This window comes from Microcebus murinus, chromosome 3, assembly GCF_040939455.1.
Source record: "Microcebus murinus isolate Inina chromosome 3, M.murinus_Inina_mat1.0, whole genome shotgun sequence".
In the NCBI taxonomy this organism is placed as follows: domain Eukaryota; kingdom Metazoa; phylum Chordata; class Mammalia; order Primates; family Cheirogaleidae; genus Microcebus; species Microcebus murinus.
Window position 1 is genome coordinate 33,489,640 of NC_134106.1, and position 20,765 is coordinate 33,510,404.

General features: G+C 32.6%; 1 long non-coding RNA gene across 3 annotated transcripts in view; it reads left to right on the plus strand.

Annotated features, from left to right (window-relative positions):
- The window catches only part of LOC142869956 (uncharacterized), a 196,390-nt gene that overhangs the window by 3,465 nt on the left and 172,160 nt on the right, over positions 1 to 20,765 (plus strand). The gene's annotated exons all lie outside the window — the stretch shown is intronic.

The window sequence follows — 20,765 nt, forward strand, 5'->3', positions numbered from 1 at the left end:
TAATTCAATATGTCAATACAGAGACACACAAAGAGGGAAGACAATGTGAAGAGACACAGGAAAAAGGTAGCCATCTACACACGAAGGAGAGAAGCTTGCAAAAGTCTCTTTCCTTACAACCCTCAGAAGGAGCCAGTACTGCTGACAACTTGGTTTTGGACTTCTAGCATCCAAAACTATGAGACAATAAATTTCTGTTATTTAAGCCACTTAGTATGTGGGGGGTTTGTTCTGTTTTTGTGGCAGCCCTAACAAACTAATACAAAAAGACAGAACATCTAGCTATCCAATTTTCCCAGCACTATTTATTGAATAGGGATTCTTTACCCCAGTGTATGTTTTTGTCTGTTTTGCCAAAAGTCATACTATTTTGGAAAATAGTATGGAACTACCTCAAAGAACTTAAAGTAGACCTAGCATTTGATTCAGCAACCCCACTACTAGGTATTTACCCAAAGGAAAAAAAAGACAGTTTATAAAAAAGACACTTGCACTTGAATGTTTATAGTAGCACAATCACAATTGCAAAGATGTGGAAACAACCCAAGTGCCCATCAATACATGAGTGGATTAACAAAATATGGTATATGTATACCATGGAGTATTACTCAGCCATTAAAAATGATGATCTAGTATATTTTGTAACAACCTGGATGGAATTGGAGACCATCCTTCTAGAATGAAAAATAAACACCATATGCATTCAATACTAAATTGGAACTAATCAATCAACACTCATGTGCACATATGGAAGTCAAACTCAACTGAAATCAAGTAGGTGAGAGGAGGAGGGGGGGAGTAAATTCATATCTAACAGGTACAATGGGTGACGGGCACACTTATAACTTTGACTCAAACTGTACAAAAACAATTTATGTAACCAAAACTTGTCTATCTCCATAATATTCTGAAATTTTAAAAAAGGAAAAAAGAAAGAACACTTGAAACTGCTGAGTAGTTTCATAGGACCATTGTAACAAACTACTCCAAACTAAGTAGATTAAATAATAGAAAGGTATTCTATCACAGTGCTAGAAGTCAGAAATGTGGAATCAAGGTGTTAGCTATCTCCCTCCAGAGGCTCCACAGGTGACTCTTTTTCTGCCCTTTTTCTATGGTCTGGTGTTTGCCAGCTTCCTTTACTTGTGGCCACTTCACTCTAATCTTGGGCCTTATCTTCACATCACCTCCTCCACTATGTTTGTCTTTGCCTAGGTATGTCTTGTAGAAGGACACTTGTCATTAGATTTAGGGCCCATTCAGATAATCTAAGATTATCTCCTCATCTCAAAATCCTTAACTTAATAACATCTGTGAAGACCCTTTGTGAAATAAGCTAATAATTATCAGTTCTGGGGTTAGGACATATATACCATGGATATCTATTGTTTAGCTCACTATAGGTTCTTTCGGTTCTCTAAGTAAAAAAAAAAAAAATTAAAAGACAGCCTAAAATTATTTGCAACTAAATTATTTTAATCTGTGCAAATATTTTGTGATGAACATTAATCAAACTGCTTTAGGAGACAAAATTGAAGCATCTTGATATAATTGTTTCCTGTCTGAAAATGCATTGACCCATTATGAAATCCTCGGATATCATCTCCCAATATTATCTTCCTTATCAAAGAACCTCTTCAATCAATTGAAGGGAGTTTCTGATTGCTAATACATTTTACAATCATGTAAATAGGTACTTGGTCATCAGTGGTCTTTGTGGAATTATAGACACATTAGTTACATATTTATCTTGTCTTCTATGTCAAAAACATGTAATGGGCTCCACTTAACTGTAGGAGTTGTTGTTTGAATACATTGAATAGTTTTTTATTAAATAATAAAGGAATTCACAATTAATTGAATGTTTAAAATTACCTTTGAATAAATTAATAATTAAAACCTAGGCAGGTTTGCAAACTATTCTAATTATGGCAGATTTTGCCTTTGAATAAGAGGCTACTCTGATTTTCCCCGGTAGTAGATATATCCCTTTTCTGTAAGTATAAACCAGCTTACAAAATACACAAAATTATATTATAATAAAATGAATTGACAACAGAAACCCACACACTTTTGAAGTTGAGGCTACACAGACAACTGATTTGCTTACTGGACTAAAAGTTATTCCTAATTTCAGCCAAACTATATATCTATCCATTTTTTAATGATATGGGATACCTATTTAACTGACACAATTTCCTACTTTAAATTGTAAGAAAGGGAATGTTGATGCTTAAAAAATATTAAAAATACTGTCTAGCTTATATTCTTCATTATATCTACTATAAATGAATAAACTGAGTCTGTTCATAAAATGAAATGTTCAAGATCATGTATCTATTTAATAGCAAGCGCTCATTTTCCTGACCTGGGAGATCCATGGACTTCAAGGGGAGTTTGTGATTTGGATTTATTATATGCAAATGATATTTATTATACATGAATGAGATTTATTATTTATGGCTCTATTGTTGCTTTAAAACTATTTTTTAAATTTGTATGTGCATTTTCTAGCATGACTGTCCAGAGTTTTGACTGAATTTTTAAGGAGTCTGTGATACAAAATATTATCCAAACTTCTATGTCTCTTGTCTCCAAGAATAATGCACTGACCAAGTTAATCTCTTCTTTATACAAAACTATTATAAATAAGACCCTTTAGTAAGAGAATATTTGTCCATACATCTTGGGAGATTGCTATTTCAAATTTTCCATGCTTGGTCATGAATCACCTTTAAAATTTGCACTTCAGCAAAGCCATCACCAATCAAAATGCATACAGAGAGGCAAGGGTAAAAAAAATGTGACCTTCAGGCCATTTCAACTGACTTGAAGGTCACTAGTTATATGAAATATAAACCTTCCTCTCTGGGATGGAATATTTAACCAACTCTTTGAGTAAGATATGTTTTGTTCCTGCTGATTCCATGAGTAAATAACACCAGCCCACACCTGTATGCACTTGTTCGTTTCTAAAATGTTTGTGTCACATTATGTGGACACATTTTTATTAGACTGCTTTGGGTGTCGTGACTCACAATTTGATATGCAGCTAAAAGCCAAAAGAGCCCAATGTGATTATTAAAAAGGAAAAATTTACATTTAATTTAAATATCATTCTTTATTTTATTTTCTGAGTTTTAGATATAATTCCCCTGAAGAAATAAAACTAAAGGCAGCTATAAAATATGTATAGGTATTTTTATTTAATTGATTAAGAATTTGTCTATGAACAAAATTCATTTTTGTTCATAGACAAATGATGTATGGTATGCATTTATACCTTTGTTGTATGCATTTATACCTCAAGATCAAATTGCTTTCTTCTCATTTTGTAGTTTTAAAGTATTAATAGGCATTCTATTCACATAGATCTGTTGGAAGTTTCTAGAATCACCACAGCCTACTGGATTTCTGGAGGATACAGTCATTTGACTGCATAGGGAAATAAGAAATTACCTAACACTGGGGAAGATAAATAAAGAAAATGAGGGTTACTATTAAAGCTGTAGTCTAGAACTCTATCAGAGTCCTCTAGCAGAGATGAAAAGGAGCTTGTCCCAACAGCCATGTAGCCAAAGTAACTAGTTTCCAGCAGAAGGCATATGATTAATTAGACTCATCCTTTTTACTAGGAGTACTAGGGGCCAGGAGTATGAAAAAAAAAAATAGAAGACAGAAGAAAAGAGAATAGTCATAAATTAACAGATTTGTCAATGAATCTGTTAGAACTAGCTACAAATGCATAAAAGGAAAAGAATAAAGTCTAATTAAGTCAAATGTGATGGATACAAACTAAAGAACAGAGTCCAGAAGTTAGAAAGAATGAAATGGATGTGTATATGAAATATAAGTATTTAAGAGATCACAGAAAAAAATCACAATGGTGCATTAAACAATAATAGGCAGAAAAAGACTTATAGAACGTAAAAAATGTATGAAGTTAACACTACATTTATAAGGATACCTACCTATTAAAAGATCTATTAAAGTGGCAAACTATGAAGCAAAAGAAAACAATGAGGAATGAGGATAGAATAGTAAAGATGCTAGCTGGCTAGCTAAAGGATACATAGACAATAATCAAGGAAACACCTTTTAAGGAACCACACTGGTAATGTCTCATGAACAGAAATGTATCAATAACATTGTACCTGAGTTCTGTGAAAAACAACAGCAGCAACAGTCTAGTAGAAAAGAGAGATATTTCCCAAGGAAAATGCAAAGAAAAAGGAGGTGAATAAATTATTACATAAAGTTATTTTTGACTCTAAAGTTATCCACAAGAGCCACAAGAGGAACCTACAATATCCAATAACTACCGAGGATAAAGAAGGTTTAAAATGAAGAAAATAGAGCCCCAATTATAAAATAAATAGAGATAAGCCTAAAAGACATATTTATAGCAATGCATATCACCAAGCAAAAATATCTACAGGAACTTCAAATTCCTGTAAACCAAATCTGAACAAAAAGAGAGACCTGAAAACTGATCAGAGCTAAGGCTTCAACTCACGCTTTTCAAGAACAAAACAGACTCAGAATATAGTGTATCTTAGTTCAAACAAGGAACAAACAAACAAGAAAATACTTTCTAATGCACTGATTGTCTTGAGGACAGTGATCAACTTAGTTAAAATTTAACCTAGAAAATATAAATTTAAAATTAAATTCATTCATTAATTTAATTCTGTCATCTGGAAAAGGCAGTTAACAATTTTCCAAAAGTGTTCCAATGGGGTAGTGAATATTTACAAGGATGAAGTGATACAGATGGCACTGAACCTCTTCACCAGTACCATTTGACATTTGCCTTGAGCACTTTCTTTTCTACTCACCTTAGAGAAAAAAATTACCAGTTGTAGAAGACAAAATTTCCACAACATACTCCCAAGATTTCCTGCACTGATCTCCAGGTCTATGAATATGTTAAGTTGTCACACCATGAATATATCACTTTACACAGCCAAGGAGACTTTGCAGATATAATTAAGGTTACAATCAATTGATATTAAAATAGGGAAATGACCTAGATTATCTGGATTCACCTAATGTAATCACATTATTCCTTTAAAATCAGAAATTTCTTTTTAGCTGGTGGCATAAAAGGAAATCACAGTGATTCAAAGTACAAGAAAGTTTTGACATGACATTGCTGGCTGGATTATGGAGTGGGCCACGTGACAAGGAACACAGAAAGCCTTTGGGAACTGAGAGCACTGCCAGCTGAGAACCAATAAGGAAATGGAAACCTCAGTCTTACAATCCCAGAGAAATTCATCCAACAACCAAAATGAGTTTAGAAGGGAATTCTTCCCAACATCATCTAGACAAAACCTCAAGCTGGTCTATACTTTTATGTCATCCTTGTGAGTCCCTGAGTATAGACCCAGCCAAGGCCATCTATACTTATGAACTACAGAAGTATTAGTTAATAATTGGGTATCATCTTAAGTCACTAAGCATGTGGTACTTTATCATGCAACACTAAAAAACTAACACACCATGTAATTTTGCAGTGGAACTTTTTCAGGCAATATAGTAGTAAGTAACATGCATCTGTGCCCCATGAGTAAAAGAAGAGTTATATGTCAAATTAATAATTTAAACTATCATTTTGAGTACAAAGGACATTGTGGCCCAAAGCCTTTTCAATGAAGGAAGCATTGATGTCTTAGTACAGTATTCGTATGAAAAATAATGAAAACGGACCAATTATCAATGACTATAATGTAAAAGATCCCTATATTAACTAAATCATATATTTCTTCCATTGGACTTTGCTATAGATCATCATTTTGAATGCTAGCTAATATTTTTAAATTAATTCAAAAGTAATTCAGAAAGTATTCATTAAATATGCCAATAAATTCATGAAAAGTAGCATCGTGTGGTAGGAAGCACATGTGAGTTAAAGAAGACGTCAGCTCCTGTGTTAACTGTGCAAGTAAGCAACTTATGTAACCTTGAAGGAGGCATCTAACACGTTGACCTCAGTTTTCTTACATCCATAATCTCTGTATCTCTATAATAAGCATAGACTAAATTACCCATAAGTTCCTGTGAGTTAAATTTTAATATTTATATCAGAAAAGAAGTCGCTAAAAGGTGAAATATATTATTAAAAACAAGAAAATGTTAGAAAAATAGTAAATATTTTACTGTAGCAGATTCAAAATGTATATTTGAGCAACTTTTCAAAATAAAATACTATGTGAAAAATAGTTGTAAGCAAATTAGATAATTATATATGAAGGCTTGGTGAAACATTAAAAACTAAACTTTTATAGAATCATTGAAATCACTTGCACATTTTTCAGTTCAGATAAAATCTTTATGAGAAATAATATAGAATGTAGGAACAAGACATAGAGTGGAAAGAAGGAAACAAATCAAAGGGGAGAAATACGACCCTGCTTTGAGATTACCTAAAATCTCCTCAAACCAAAGGAAACTAATTCTGACAGGCGAGTAAGAAGAAAATCCTAGGGAAGAAATAAGAAAGAACTTAGAATAAAAAACTTTATGGAAAGCAGGAAGGATGAGAATATTTTTTATACAAGAGAATGAGACATCAGGAAATAGGAAAAGCTTGTTAGAATATAAATATAGTCTAGATTATCATCCTCAGGAAAGGATCTGCCAGACTTCAATGGGCAATTGGAACCTTATCTATTATAACTCTATCTCTCCTAGGCCAACCTTCTGGAAAATTTTAACACCAACAGATTTCCTTGAGCAAATAACACCTACCATAGATCTTTCAACTTGATGCCAGCATTCAGACAAAAATTAGTCAATATAAAAATGAAGCACTTCTAGAGGAGCTGCCTGGAAAAAAAAAATGAATTTGTCAGAAGAATAAATCTCAATTACCTGCTATTGGCAGGGTCTGTCTATTTTGGAATGCACTCTGGAATCTGCCAAGAAGTTTGGCATTAACCTCTGCTGCCCTGCCACTCTTGAAAGTCCTACCTCAATGACAGGAGTCCTAAAAAGGATGCTATCCCTTTCTGGACATATCATTTAAAAATAAGAAGGGATATTGCTGACAGAAGACAGCCCCTGATTCTTATTAAACGAAGGGCAGAGTACACATTTCTAGTGGGTAGAATTTGCTAATTTCTTCTTACCCCATTACCTACCAAGCATTACTGGTTAACACAATAGAAGCAATAGCCTACAAAAGTTTAATACACTATGTACATACCTATCACATGGATCAGTCAACACAACAGCTTGTCGAAAGATGATAAAGAAACATACACTGTTATTTATACAGTGCAAAAAAAGTGCTACAGGTCTACAACTTCTCAAGACATTAGGAAACTAACTGTTTTTTTTTTCTCCACATAACCAAATATATAAAATTCATTTTTATTGCAGGATGAAGTTAAGAATTCATCAGTCTGCATAGAGCCATGCACTATCCAAAATAGTGGGCTCATCCTTTTCTATTCTATTATTTTATGCACACTTTCATCATCTTGACCCAGAAATAATTTTAAAAATCTCCATTTAATTCAGAAAAATGTCCACTTAAGAGACTCAGTTACCCATATTGATGCAGTTAACTACAATATTATATACTTGACTCAAAAGTAATTTATAATTAATTTTTATATCTTCTACAGTGGCTCACCCAGAGTAGCTGTCCAATAAATGATAATTGAAATTAAAAACCAAATTATTTTTGGTTTCTGAAAATCATATGGCCAAATGCCAAATAGTGATACTTTAAAGATGTTACTGACACAAGATAATAATGGCTGCCATTTCTTGAGTCTTGTGCTAGGCATTGTAATGAACTTTTAATTTGCATCACTGAATTGGACACAATCATCCAGTGAGACAGTTATTCTTTTAACCACATTCTATAAATTGGATACTGAGGTTTAGAGAGATTAAGTAAGATGACCAAGGTTACACCAGAGGACAAAAATTTGACTCTTCGAGATTATCTAATGAGTTTCATTGATTTAAGGCCATGTTTAAATCTGCTTATCTAACCTATGCTGGAAGAATTCTTGTGATGGGGAAGTTTATATATGAATAAAACTGAAAACATATAGTCTAGATATCTTATATGTAGATGGTTATTTGAATGACTTCTAAGGATAGCAAATAAATTCTTACCTTGATTGAGAAGTATCATTTCTTTTCAGAGTTATGCTATAGAAGCAATAAGATTTTGTTAATTTTGTTTTTTTTTTAAATAGTGCATTTCCTTGAATATTTATATACAAATTTATTTGAAGCTCAAAATTTCTAAACAATAAAAGAAAAAATTTTAACCTGGAAGATTCTAAAAATCATGAAAGTTACCAAAGAGCTACATCAATTATAGCTAAAAAGTGAAGATGATTCCTCTATCACATATACTTTTGTGCAAGATGCCAACTTGGTGAACCTACCAGAGAATTTATCTGCCAAGTTGAATATCTGAAATGGTTAATGTCTTCAATGAAATTGTCCATCTGGTCACAAAAATATAACTATCAATTTTAATAATGATATTTAACTATAATATTTAACAGTTTCAAATGATCCTGAGGTATTTCTGGAACATTATATTATACTAGTAACAACAAATAAAATATACTTGCTTTCCTTTTTGATATAGTGGAAGAAATCTATGAGCAGAAGAAATTGTTCAAGATGATAACCCAGATCTCAAAATGCTCTTCCTTCCAAACAAATGATTTGAAAAATAATTTGGAGATAAAAATGGGATCAAATTTTCAGTAAAATATATATCACAAGAGCCATCCTTGAAAGCACAGACAAAATAACAACTCTACCAACAACAACACCAACAACAAAACAATCAATGATAGAACCAACTAAGAAACGAAAAGAGAAGCCATGATAAACAGGACTAATTATAGACACTGAATTCACCTAAATATAAAGTTTAGGTTAAAAAAAACTGTGATAAACAAGGTGACATAAAGTAAATGCTATAAATTCTGTAATAATAGGACAAAAATTTTTCAGAAGGAGGGAGAGAAAAAATAAGGATAAAGACACTAATTCTACTTCCTTAGAGTGGCATAGATAGATGAAGTTTAATGAAACATTAAGAAACAGAATTTAAAGTCTATTATATAAAGACATAAAGAGAACAGCAAGAAGTACTAAAAATAAGAACACAACAAATAAAATTTGAAAGACAGAAGACAAGAGAAAATAACATGCACTCATTTCTTCATCTTTTAAGGAGGAGTGTGTAAATACATACAGAATGTTTGTGTCTTTCTGGTGTTTTTCCTTTTTTCTTTGAACCCCTTCCCTTAAAACAAGCAAACTACTCATGTTATTCATTTTAGAAGGTCAAGAAATAAATATGTACCACACTGTGTGTGTGTATATATATATATATATCAATACTGCTCCAAAAATTAATATTATTAATAATATTAACTTTGAGGAAAGGCTTTGAGGAAAGAGGACCTATAAATTGGCTCTAAACAACTGTCTTGCAACCTGACTGAACTATCCAAAGAGAACAAAAATAAAGAGGGAAAAAGTCTTTGAACAGTCCTAAAATTAGGTATTGATGCCAATAGTACACCACAAACTTAAAAACTGGGAAAATATGGTTGGAGATATACAATGATGAGGAAGGAGGCAGGAATTCGGGCAAACCATGACAATGGCCCCTGGGGGTGTCAGCTGTGGTCATGAGGGAGCCATAGAAGGAGCAGGACCAGCACGAGAGGTCACTTTCCCACAGCAAGTACACAGTATTCTAAATTTTTAATAATGGGGATAGAAAAATGGGTGCAACCATTCCTCTCTATCTATGGCACAACTTCTAATTAGGAATATAGGATTATCTTTAGTTTGGGAAAACCTCTGTGAAAAATGGCTCTACAATAGTTATGAGAGTTAAATATAAACTACCTAATGTCCTTGTTTCTTGTTAGAAGCACTGTAGAAACAGCAATTTGGTTTTATATTAGTGTTGTGGAGGGAAGTAAGGATGAAACCTTAATTGTATTCTTTACATTAGTTTCAAATACTAGTTTGTCTATATGTGGTAACATGCTACTCCTTTTTTCTAACATAAAATCAAGTCAGAAAGTAGGCACTTCATGGTCAGCAACACTCTCAGAATAAGCGATGATGACATGAAGTTCCGTCCTGCTCTGCCAAACTGAGCATGTGGTTTTCATCCTCATGATCTAAGACACCAGATCCACTGCCAGGTGCCCTATCCATATTCCATGAAGGAAAAAGGAAACGAATAAGAACAAAGGAAAAGGCCTGTCTCCTATAATAAAAAAAAATTTTCTCAGAAAGCCCCAGCATTTTCTGTTTATTTTCTCTTGGTTACACTTATAAGCAGCAATAAAAATGACATTTCTATTTTTGTGGGGGGAGAGTGAAGGGAAGGGGACATATTGCCACCTTGAAGAAAATCAAGGTTGTTCATAAATAAGAAAAAGTGAAAGAATAGATATTTGACGTAAAATTAGAAATATCTTCTTCAGGCTATCTCTTTTGCTGTCCAGCAATCAATCATTACATACTTCCTCTAATCCCCAAGAACACACTCATCCTCTCCAAGGTGAAGTTCTCTCTATCAGGTCTGAGAGTACCTCCTTGAAAGTCTCAAAACCTCTAAACTTAAACCTTAAAGCTTATTGAACACCAACACACCAATATACATAGCTGAGAAGAAACAGGAACCTATAACTTAAAAAATAATTCCCATTGAGACAAGTAAGGAATGAAAAAAAATAGCATTATCTAATTTTTAGAACACATCAAATCCTAAGGGACAAGATGAATAAGAATTTTTAGTTCTTTAAGAACTCTTTGTACTCTTTTCAATAGAGGTTGGACTAATTTACATTCCCACCTACAGTGTATTAGTGTTTCCTTTTCCTTGCATCCTTGCCAAGATCTGCTATTTTTTTTACTTTTAAAAATTTTTTTTTCAGAATATTATGGGGGTGCATTCTTATGGGTATAAGATGGTATTTCATTGTCATTTTAATTTGCATTTCTCTGATGATTAGTGATGTTGAGCATTTTTAATATTTTTGTTGATCATTTGTATATTTTCCTTTGAAAAATGCTCATGCCCTATGTCCATTTTTTAATGGGGTTATTTTGTTTTTGTTGTTGTTGAATTCTTTGAGTTCCTTGCAGATTATGGGTATAAGTCCTTTGTTGGATTCATAGATTATAAATATTTATAAATATTTTATTCCATTCTACAAGTTGCCTGTTCATTCTGTTGATTATTTCTTTTGCATAAAGAAGCTTTTTAGTTTAATTAAATCCCATTTGTCTATTTTTGGTTTTGTTGTCTGTGCTTTGGAGGTTCAGTCATAAATTCTTTCCCTAGGCCAATGTCCAGAAGAGTTTTTCTTACGTTTTCTTCTAGTATTTTATGGTTTCATGCCTTGCATGTAAGTCCTTAATCCATCTTGAGATAATTTTTGTGTACTGTGAGAGACAGGGGTTCAGTTTCATTCTTCTGCATATGGCAATCCAGTTTTCCCAGGGCCATTTATTGCATCAAGTGTCCTTTCAACAGTATATGTTTTTGTTGAAGATCAATGGCTGTAAGTATATGGCTTTATTTCTGAATTCTCTATTCTGTTCCATTGATCTATGGTTTTGTTTGTTTGCTATTACCAGTGCCACATTGTTTTGGTTACTATAGCCTTGTAGTATAATTTGAAGTCAGGCAATGTGATGCCTCCAGCTTTGTTCTTTTTCCTTAAGATTTCTTTGACTATTCAAGCTCTTTTTTGGTTCCATATGAATTTTAGGATTATTTTATCTAATTCTATGGGAAATGAAACTGGTGTTTTGATAGAAATTGCTTCGACTCTGTAGATTGCTTTGTGCAGTTTTGTCATTTTAATGATAATGATTCTTCTAATTTATGAACATGAGATATTTTTCCATTTGTTTCTGTCACCTGTAATTTTTTTCATCAATGTTTAATAGTCTGTTCATAGAGATCTCTCACATCCTTGGTTAAATATATTCTAAGTCATTTATTTTTTGTAGCTATTGTAAATGGGATTGACTTTTTGATTTGGTTCTCAGCTTGATCATTATTGGTATATGTAAATGTCACTGTTTTTTGTATGTTGATTGTATCTTTACTGATTGAAACTTTACTGAATTCATTTATAAAATCTGAGTCTTTTGAAGGAGTCTTTAGGGTTTTCTACATATAAGATCATATCATCAGCAGAGATAAGTTGACTTCTTTTCCAGTTTGGAAGTCCTTTGTTTTTCTCTTGCCTGATTGCTCTAGCTAGTACTCCCAGTACTATGTTGAATAGAAGTGGTGAAAGTGAACATCCTTGTCTTGTACCAGTTCTTGCTTTAAACTTTTCCCCATTCAGTATAGTATTAGCTATGGGTTTCTAATACATGGCTTTTATTATTATGTTATATTCCTTTTGTGCCTAGTTCATTGAGGGTTTTTACCATCAAGGGATGCTACATTTTATCAAGTGCATTTTCTGCATCTATTGTAAATCCCTCCTGATTGGATTTAAAAAGGAAACCTAAAATACAGCAAAAAGAACATTTTAAAAATGTAGAAAAATGTGAGGAAAGTAAAACAATAAATAAATATATCATAGATCCAGAAAGTAAGATGAAATTACTACATTAATTTATATAATATATATTTATTAATTACTTACATTGGAGATTTAGTAGGAAACAATCCAGAAACAATTCTTCTTTTATGGAATACACTTTATGGCAAGGGGAAGCCTGAGAATATAGGCCATAAGAGTATAATGAATAAGGTAGAAAATAAAGGATGACAAAGTAAGGTACTATTTTTTATTTATCTTTAATTTTTAAATGTTTAATTATTATGAATACATACTAGTTGTATATATTTATGGGGTACATGTGATGTTTTGGTGCAGGCATATAATCTGTAATGATCAAATTAGGGTAATTGGGGTATACATCACCTCAAGCATTTATTATTTCTTTGTGTTAGGAATATTCCAGTTCTATTCTTTTAGTTACTTGAAAATATACAGTAAATTGTTGTTAACTATAGTCACATTATTGTGCTACTGAATACTAGATCTTATTCATTCTATCCAACTGTATTTTTGTACTCATTTACTATTTCCACTTTATCCCCTGCTTCCCACTATCCTTCTTATCCTCGTATAACCATCATTCTACTTTCTTTCTCCATGATTTCAATTTTTTTTCATCTCCCACATTTGAGCAAGGATGTGTTATTTGTCTTTCTGTGTCTGGCTTATTTTAATTAACAGAATGTCCTTCAATCCCTTCCATGTTTTTACAATGACAGAAACATATCCATGCATTTACAGTCAACTCATTTTCAACAAAGTGTCAAGAACATACATTGGGGAAAGGACAGTCTCTTCAATAAATAGTGCTGGGAAAACTGGGCATCCATATTCAGAAGAATGAAACTAGACCCCATATCTCTCACCATATATATAAAAATAAAATAAAAATGAATTAAAGACATAAATACAAGACCTGAAGCTATGAAACAACTAGAAGAAAACACTGAAGATGCTTTCTAGGACTTTGGTCTGGACAAAAATTTCTTGAGAAAGACATCAAAAGCATAGGCAGCCAAAGCAAAAATGGACAAATGATATCAGATAAAACTAAAATGCTTCTGCATAGCAAAGGAAACAACAAAGGGAAGGTATTATTTTAGATAGAGTTATTATAAAGACTCTTCTATTAGAAAGACATTCAAGAAGATACCTGAATGAAATAAAGGAAGAGGTCATCTTCTGAGGAACCAGCATTCTAACACAGGAGATGCATTTGCAAAGAGCCTGAGATGTGGCCACACTTTATGTGTTTCCATGAACAGCAAGAAGACTAGAGTGATTAGAGAACAGTAAGCATGGCATAAAAGGAAATGGGAGAAATAGGCAAGGTCTAATTCACCTTGTAGACCATGGTGAAGATGTTTGATTTATTATGCCAAAAATATGAGAGAGACAGGATATTATTTAAAATTTTCAAGTTCTTTTTGGATACTAGGTAAAAAAGAAAAAAGAACAGTATTGGAAGGGTGAATTTAAAATTCATAGCAGCCAATTTAAGAAAGGGAAAAAAGACAATTATGCCTTTAATATTGACAAGAAGGCAAAGGTAGACCAAAACCTAAAGGGAAATATTCTTAAAACTTGAAGCAAACAAGAATATTCCAGGGGGCCTAATTATGTAAGAAACTATATCTTAAACCACAGTTATATCAGTATTTTCTAAATGTCTCTGTTGATGTTTTGTTTAGATCTTGAGCTAGCTAGAAGACAGAATTTATTAAAAATTCTTTTTGTCCTCATTCCCTACCATCATTTGTTTTTGTTTTTGTTTTTTTTCACTTTACCAAAAATTAGAGAGATACATACATTTTTACTAAAGATTTTCTAGGGAAGACAGAAGATTTTAGATTACACTAAATCTTAAAAATACATATTTTATTACTCTCTTTCCAAATCTTCCCATATACACCATCCCTAAGAATGCTCTTCTTCACCATTCCCACAAAAAATATATCATTATCTCCTATTAGCCTAACACCCACATTTAAAGTATTTGTTGCCTAATACTTTAAATTTCTAATATTTTATTATGCAGAACAATTGAACTTCATTCAAGTGCCCTCAAATTGAAAGCACATAGACAACAAAAGAGCTTCCAGATACTGAGATGCACTCTTTTTAAAAGGTAGTATATCTTCCATTTAATCAGCAATTACACTGCTGAGTATCTACCCAAAGGAAAAAAAAAAACATTATACCAAAAAGATACCTTCACTGGTATGTTATTGTAGCACTATTCACAGTAGCACAGATACGGAATCAACCTATGTATTCATCAACCAATGAGTTGATAAAGAAAAAAAATACACACACACACACACACACCGTGGAACACTTCTAAGCATATGAAAGATTAAAATCATGTCCTTTGCAGCAAGTTGGATAGAACTAGATGACATTATCCTAAGTAAAGTAACTCAGGAATGAAAAGTCAAATACCACATGTTCTCACTTATAAGTGGGAGCAAAACAATGGGTATGCATGGTCATGCAGAATGGAATAATAGATATTAGATACTCCAAAAGGTGAGAGGGTGGGAGGGGGGTGAGGGAAGAAAAATTACCTGTTGGGTACAATGTACACTATTTGGGTGTACATTGGGTATACCTAGAAACCCACATCTTACAACTATACAATATATTCATTAACAAAACTGCACTTATTACTCCTTAAATCTATAACAATAAAAAGAAGAAGAAGAAAAGTAATATAGTGGTTTAAAATATGTATTCCTGATGCAGATTTCATGATTCAAATGAAAGATTTCCTACCTTCATGCTCTAAACATTTATACAAGTTATCTTTCCTCTCTCTGTCTTAATTTTCAACCTTTAAAATGAATATTGAGATAATGGACATAATCTTAGAGGCATAATGTGATATAACTATGATTATATATGTAAAATACTTGGCATAGCACCTGATGTACATTAATATGATGGAAACTATTAGTTATGTTTATTTATAGTTATGTTTATTACTACTTTAAACTATAATTTTAGTTTCTTTTAAATAGCTATTATTTACTTAAATCTATAAAACTGAGAAGTTTCTCCTAAAAGGCCAGAGCAAAAGTTCCTCATATCATGAAAAATATTTCTTTTTTGATATTTGCTAAAATTAGATTACATATTAACCTTAAGAGTTAATAGAGTATCCAACGCTATTTTGATAATTGGATTTGCACATACATACTGTTCTGCATAAGAAGACTATTTGAAGTAAAGATATGAAAAGAAATTTAGAGCTAAAGATAGTAAGCTGTTCCATACTATACACTCCACAAAGGATGTTCAGGAAGTAGACTGGAGGCATAAAATTAAGTTCCAAGTCCCAGCTTTGTCACCTACTGTGCAACTTTAGTCATTTTACTCAACCTTCAAGAGCTTTCAGTTTCATCATTTTTAAGATGTTGCCATGAGTAAACATCTTCCAAAAATGTAGGAGTTCAATAAAATGTTTCCTAAACTAAATGGAATGCCAGCTTTTGACTAGCTATCCACATAGAATTTTCCAGATCCTTGAAAATCAGTTTAAGGTTTTTTTTTTTAATTATTATTATTAAAATGATTTTCCCTCACAAGTTGAAAATAGTTTCTAGAATAAAGGTTTTAACTATTTTGGCTTAAAACTCCATGAGGTCAAAAAGATGTCATAAACTAAAATGCTATGAACTTATAAGGTCACAAAAAGAGAAGCTTGCTTTTTGAGCTTATTTTTCATTTATTTCTCTAGACTCAAGTGGGATATTTCCAGATTTTGCAAACAGACCATATGCTCCCCATTTCTTAATATTAAAAGCTGTCTCATCTTGCTTTATATAAGGTAATATTTATAGTTCCCTCTGCTCTATATGTGAGTAGTTAAGCATTTATTCATGATCATTAGCATTTACAAAATATTTCCACCAGGTTTCATATAGAAAATTCTCTTTGTGAGTTACTGCTCCAAGCTGCCATGTGATAAACCTGGAATTATGGGGGGTAGGAAGACCTTTGGTAATATTGATTTTAATTTTTTCTTATTTTGTGTGGTTTCTTATTAAATAACAATACTATTTATATTTTCAAAATGTGACCATGAACATGAGAGGAAGAGAGAAAAGAGTAGGATTAGTTTTTTGGACGATATGGGACAATAGTGGAAGACAAATTAAGGGAGGGAGGCATCACAATTACAAAGGATAAACTTCCATGGTCATTTAGCTTTTGGTTTGAAACCAAAAAGAGTAGATGTTTTCTCTTTGTAAATTTTTTTCTACAAGTTAATATTAAAATGAAATTACATTTCCTGGGCAGAGTAACAATTCTTAGTTAGGGAATGTCAACTAAGAAGAATTTGAGGTGTCAAGCTCTGAAAACTTGCTACAAATATTCCATTCAGTGAATATTCCTCATTTAGATAACTGAAGCTTTGATTTCAATTCATTATGCAGTTAGTATATTATACACTTAATTTATGGCCATAATAATCCAAGGGTCTTAGAAGTATCAACAATATCTTATTTATGTATGGTATATCAAATTTTTTCAAAGTACTTCACTTATAATTTCTCATTATATGATAGGTTTTACTAAATTATCTATGATGTAATTTCTATATTAACTCTTATCCCTACACAGTTCATTTCATAAACCATATTTGTCAGAACTGGGCACTTAATTAAATATTGAAAACTATGCTATTAATATGATAACTTTCAGCAAATGATAAAATCAGCAAGGTAAATAAATTTATGTATTATGTATATGTTTATTTGAGTGTTAGTTTAGAGCAAAAGTTGGTGAACTGTGGTAAATGGGCCAAATTTGGCTTGTTTTTCTAAATAAAGATTAACTGGAACACAGCCATGCTCAATCATTTACATAATATCTATGGTTGCTTTCATGCTACAATGACAGACATGAGTAGTGGTATCATAATTTTATGATCCGCAACATTTATATATAGTCTGCACCTTTATAGAGCAAGTTTGCTGAGACCTAATTTAGAGCTTGGTGGACATAATGGAAAGGGAATGGCCTGAGAAAGAAAATATTTTATATTCTTCAGCTCAAATAAAGCTGAAATATAGAACCATTGAATATTTTAGCAAGAAACAGAATAATTCCTCTCAAACATCAAATAAACTGAAATTAATGAAAAAAACATTAGTAGAGGTGAATCAACAAAGGAGACTTAGCAACTTCTAGTAAGCATAGAAGCCTGTTACCACTCCTAAGCCTTAAAGGGTAAGGGGAGGAAAGAATGTTACTAGAGTCCAATGAGCATGGGAGATACAGAATAAAAGATTCCCAGCAGGAACTCTCATCATGAAGACACATCACCACTGCTGTAACTGGAGAGAGTAGAAAAATAAATATCCCTACATCTCCTTCTTTCTGCTCCATTCCTCAGCTGGTACCATCCACTGGCAGAATGGATGGTGAGGCACCCTAGGGGTCAGTGCTCAGGGTTAAGGCTTTTAGACCACAGTTAGTGGTGCAAACAGGAAACAATTTGAACATAGGGAGAGGCAAACAGAGAAAATCTAGCATAATTGACTAGTTGCTAATTTAGAATAATAAGTCTTATTGGATGACTGTAACCTCTGAATTTCTTCCTCATTTTGACTTAATGACTGAAAAATGAGTGCGAAAATGTATAAGAATATTGTCTTAGAATAATAATTTTAAAGGAGGGTTTAAAAGGAGTAAAAAGAAATTGGTCAATGAAAAGAATAGTGACAGATTAATGACAAAAAGCAAATTTTAAAACCTGGCTGCCATGAACATGCATCTCTATCATTTTAAATAAAATTGTGTTTATATGTGTAGTTTGGTCTATTTGCTTTTAAATATGCTTTCTACAGAAAATTCTAATTATATGCTTATTGCATATCTTTACTTGGATGATTCAATATATCCAGGAATGTAAACATATCCTCTTCTATTGTTTGCAATCAGTCAATGGTACCACATAAGTAAAGATATACAAGCCAGGAACATAAGAGGCATTCTTGACATCTTCATCTCTCTCACAAACAACTTGTCAACAATATATGTTGGTTTTATTTTCTAAATATATCTAAATTTTCTCCACTTCTGTCTATCTTCACTATCAATATCCTAGTGTCACTTTCATCTCTTACCAGCATTGCTTATTAACTGATCTCTATTTATCAACTCAGGCCTGCAAAACTTGTATAACATTTATTTTAAAATTGTCAAAACTGAAAGGTCTTAGTACTGTTAAGCAACAAAAATGTTCATATGCATAACATATGAACACAAATCCTATAAAACCCTAGACCTAAATGCTGTCTTCCTGGCAAGTTTCATCTCTCATGATTTGCCCTTAAGCCTCTGCAGCCCAGACACTCAGCTCCCTTAGTCTTTATGGTTGTACTGCACTCATTCCCACCATAAGGCTTTTGCAGAGCTTGTTCCTTCCATCTGTAATGATTCTTTCCCAGCACAGTCACCTTCTACTTTATCTAGTTAGCTCTTACAAATCTTTTAACCCTATGTTAAGTAACACTTGCTCAGGGAAAGACTTCTTTAATTACTTCCAGATTATTTTTTTAATGTTTTTCCATGGATCCATGTTCCTTTCAGTTTGCTGTTATACATAATCAAGGTGACTATTTGGTCTAGAGAGATAATGCAAGTTTCATGAGAGCTCAGACATTGTTTCTAATCACCAATTTATCCTTAGCATCTAGCACAAAATCAAACATCTATTAGGTTCACAGTAACTATGTAATAAATAAATGGGTATTTTTACTCCAGTAGAATACAAATGCTGAATAGCCAAGAGGTGAAATGTTCTGGTTGTATACTAGAGTCTCAAATTCAAATCTACTCTTTTTTACTCAGCTTTTGATATTGCTGGGGCTAGACTCTGCAGATGACAGTTTACTTTGTAAACTGGCTTCCTGCAAATAGGGAGAACTAGAGAAAAATTGAAAGCCAGAAGTAGGGAATAAGAAATTTTCCTCTTCCTGAAACCTTTCTTTAAATTATTTTAACTGCTTTGAGACATGATCAACATAAAAAGGTGTAACTATTTAAGATATACAACTTGATGTGTTTTCAAGTATACAATGTGAAACAATTAATACCATAAACTTATCCATCACCTTCCAAAGATTCCTTCTAGTCCCCCCCCCCTTTGTTTCCTTTTGTAGTAAAAGCACTTGATATAAGGTCTACCTTCTTACAAAAATGTTTACATATATGCTTTCTGCTCACTGGGCCAATGGAATAGCAGTGAATTTGGGGTATGGATATGCTTTTCTTACCAATGTTACCATCTGTGAACTTATAGAATACCTTATTCCACATACACCTCATGTGATGTTTTTCACTGCCAAGATACCCGCTATACTGCAAAAGAGGTACAACAAGGGTAATGCCCACAGAATTACTGGTCTTTCCAAAAAACTCATCACCTTGTAGGAGTTAGCCTAAGAGAATGGAGTCAAACTAAATGTCCATCAATTCATGACTAGATAAAGAAAATGTATACACATGGAGTACTACTCAGCCACAAAAAGGAATGAAATAATGCCTTTTGCAACAACTTGGATGGAACTGGGGACTGTTATCCTAAGTGAATATCCCAGGAATGGAAAAACAAACACCATACATTCTCACTAATAAGTGGTAGCTAAACTATGGGTGTACATGGGCAAAAAGAGACGTAAAGATATTGGAAACCAAAAAGAGGGAAGGGTGGGAGGTGAGTGAGTAATAAAAACTTACCTGTTGGGTACAATAAACACTATTCTGGTGACAGGCACATGAGTGCTTTCTCTTTCAGAACAAACTGCACAGGTACAGTAATCAATAAATAGAAGTGAGGCTTCCTATATTGCACCTAATTATCTATTCAGATAATTTTTATTCCTGAGACAAAAATTTGGGGTGCTACTGCTTTGGGGTCTTAATTTTTAGAGGAGAAAAGCTTTTATCAGGAGATATAAAAACATCTCTATTGATTTAAAAGTCGAGACTGTCATCTGTCTCTGTATGCCAATTAACCAATAGGTAAAGAAGATGGTAGGAGAGATCATGACTCCTGATTATTAAGGACAAACTAGAATTTTCCTGTACAATGACTTTGTCTGAAACACTGGGGATTCTATGAAATAGAATCTATACTCAATGATAAAATTT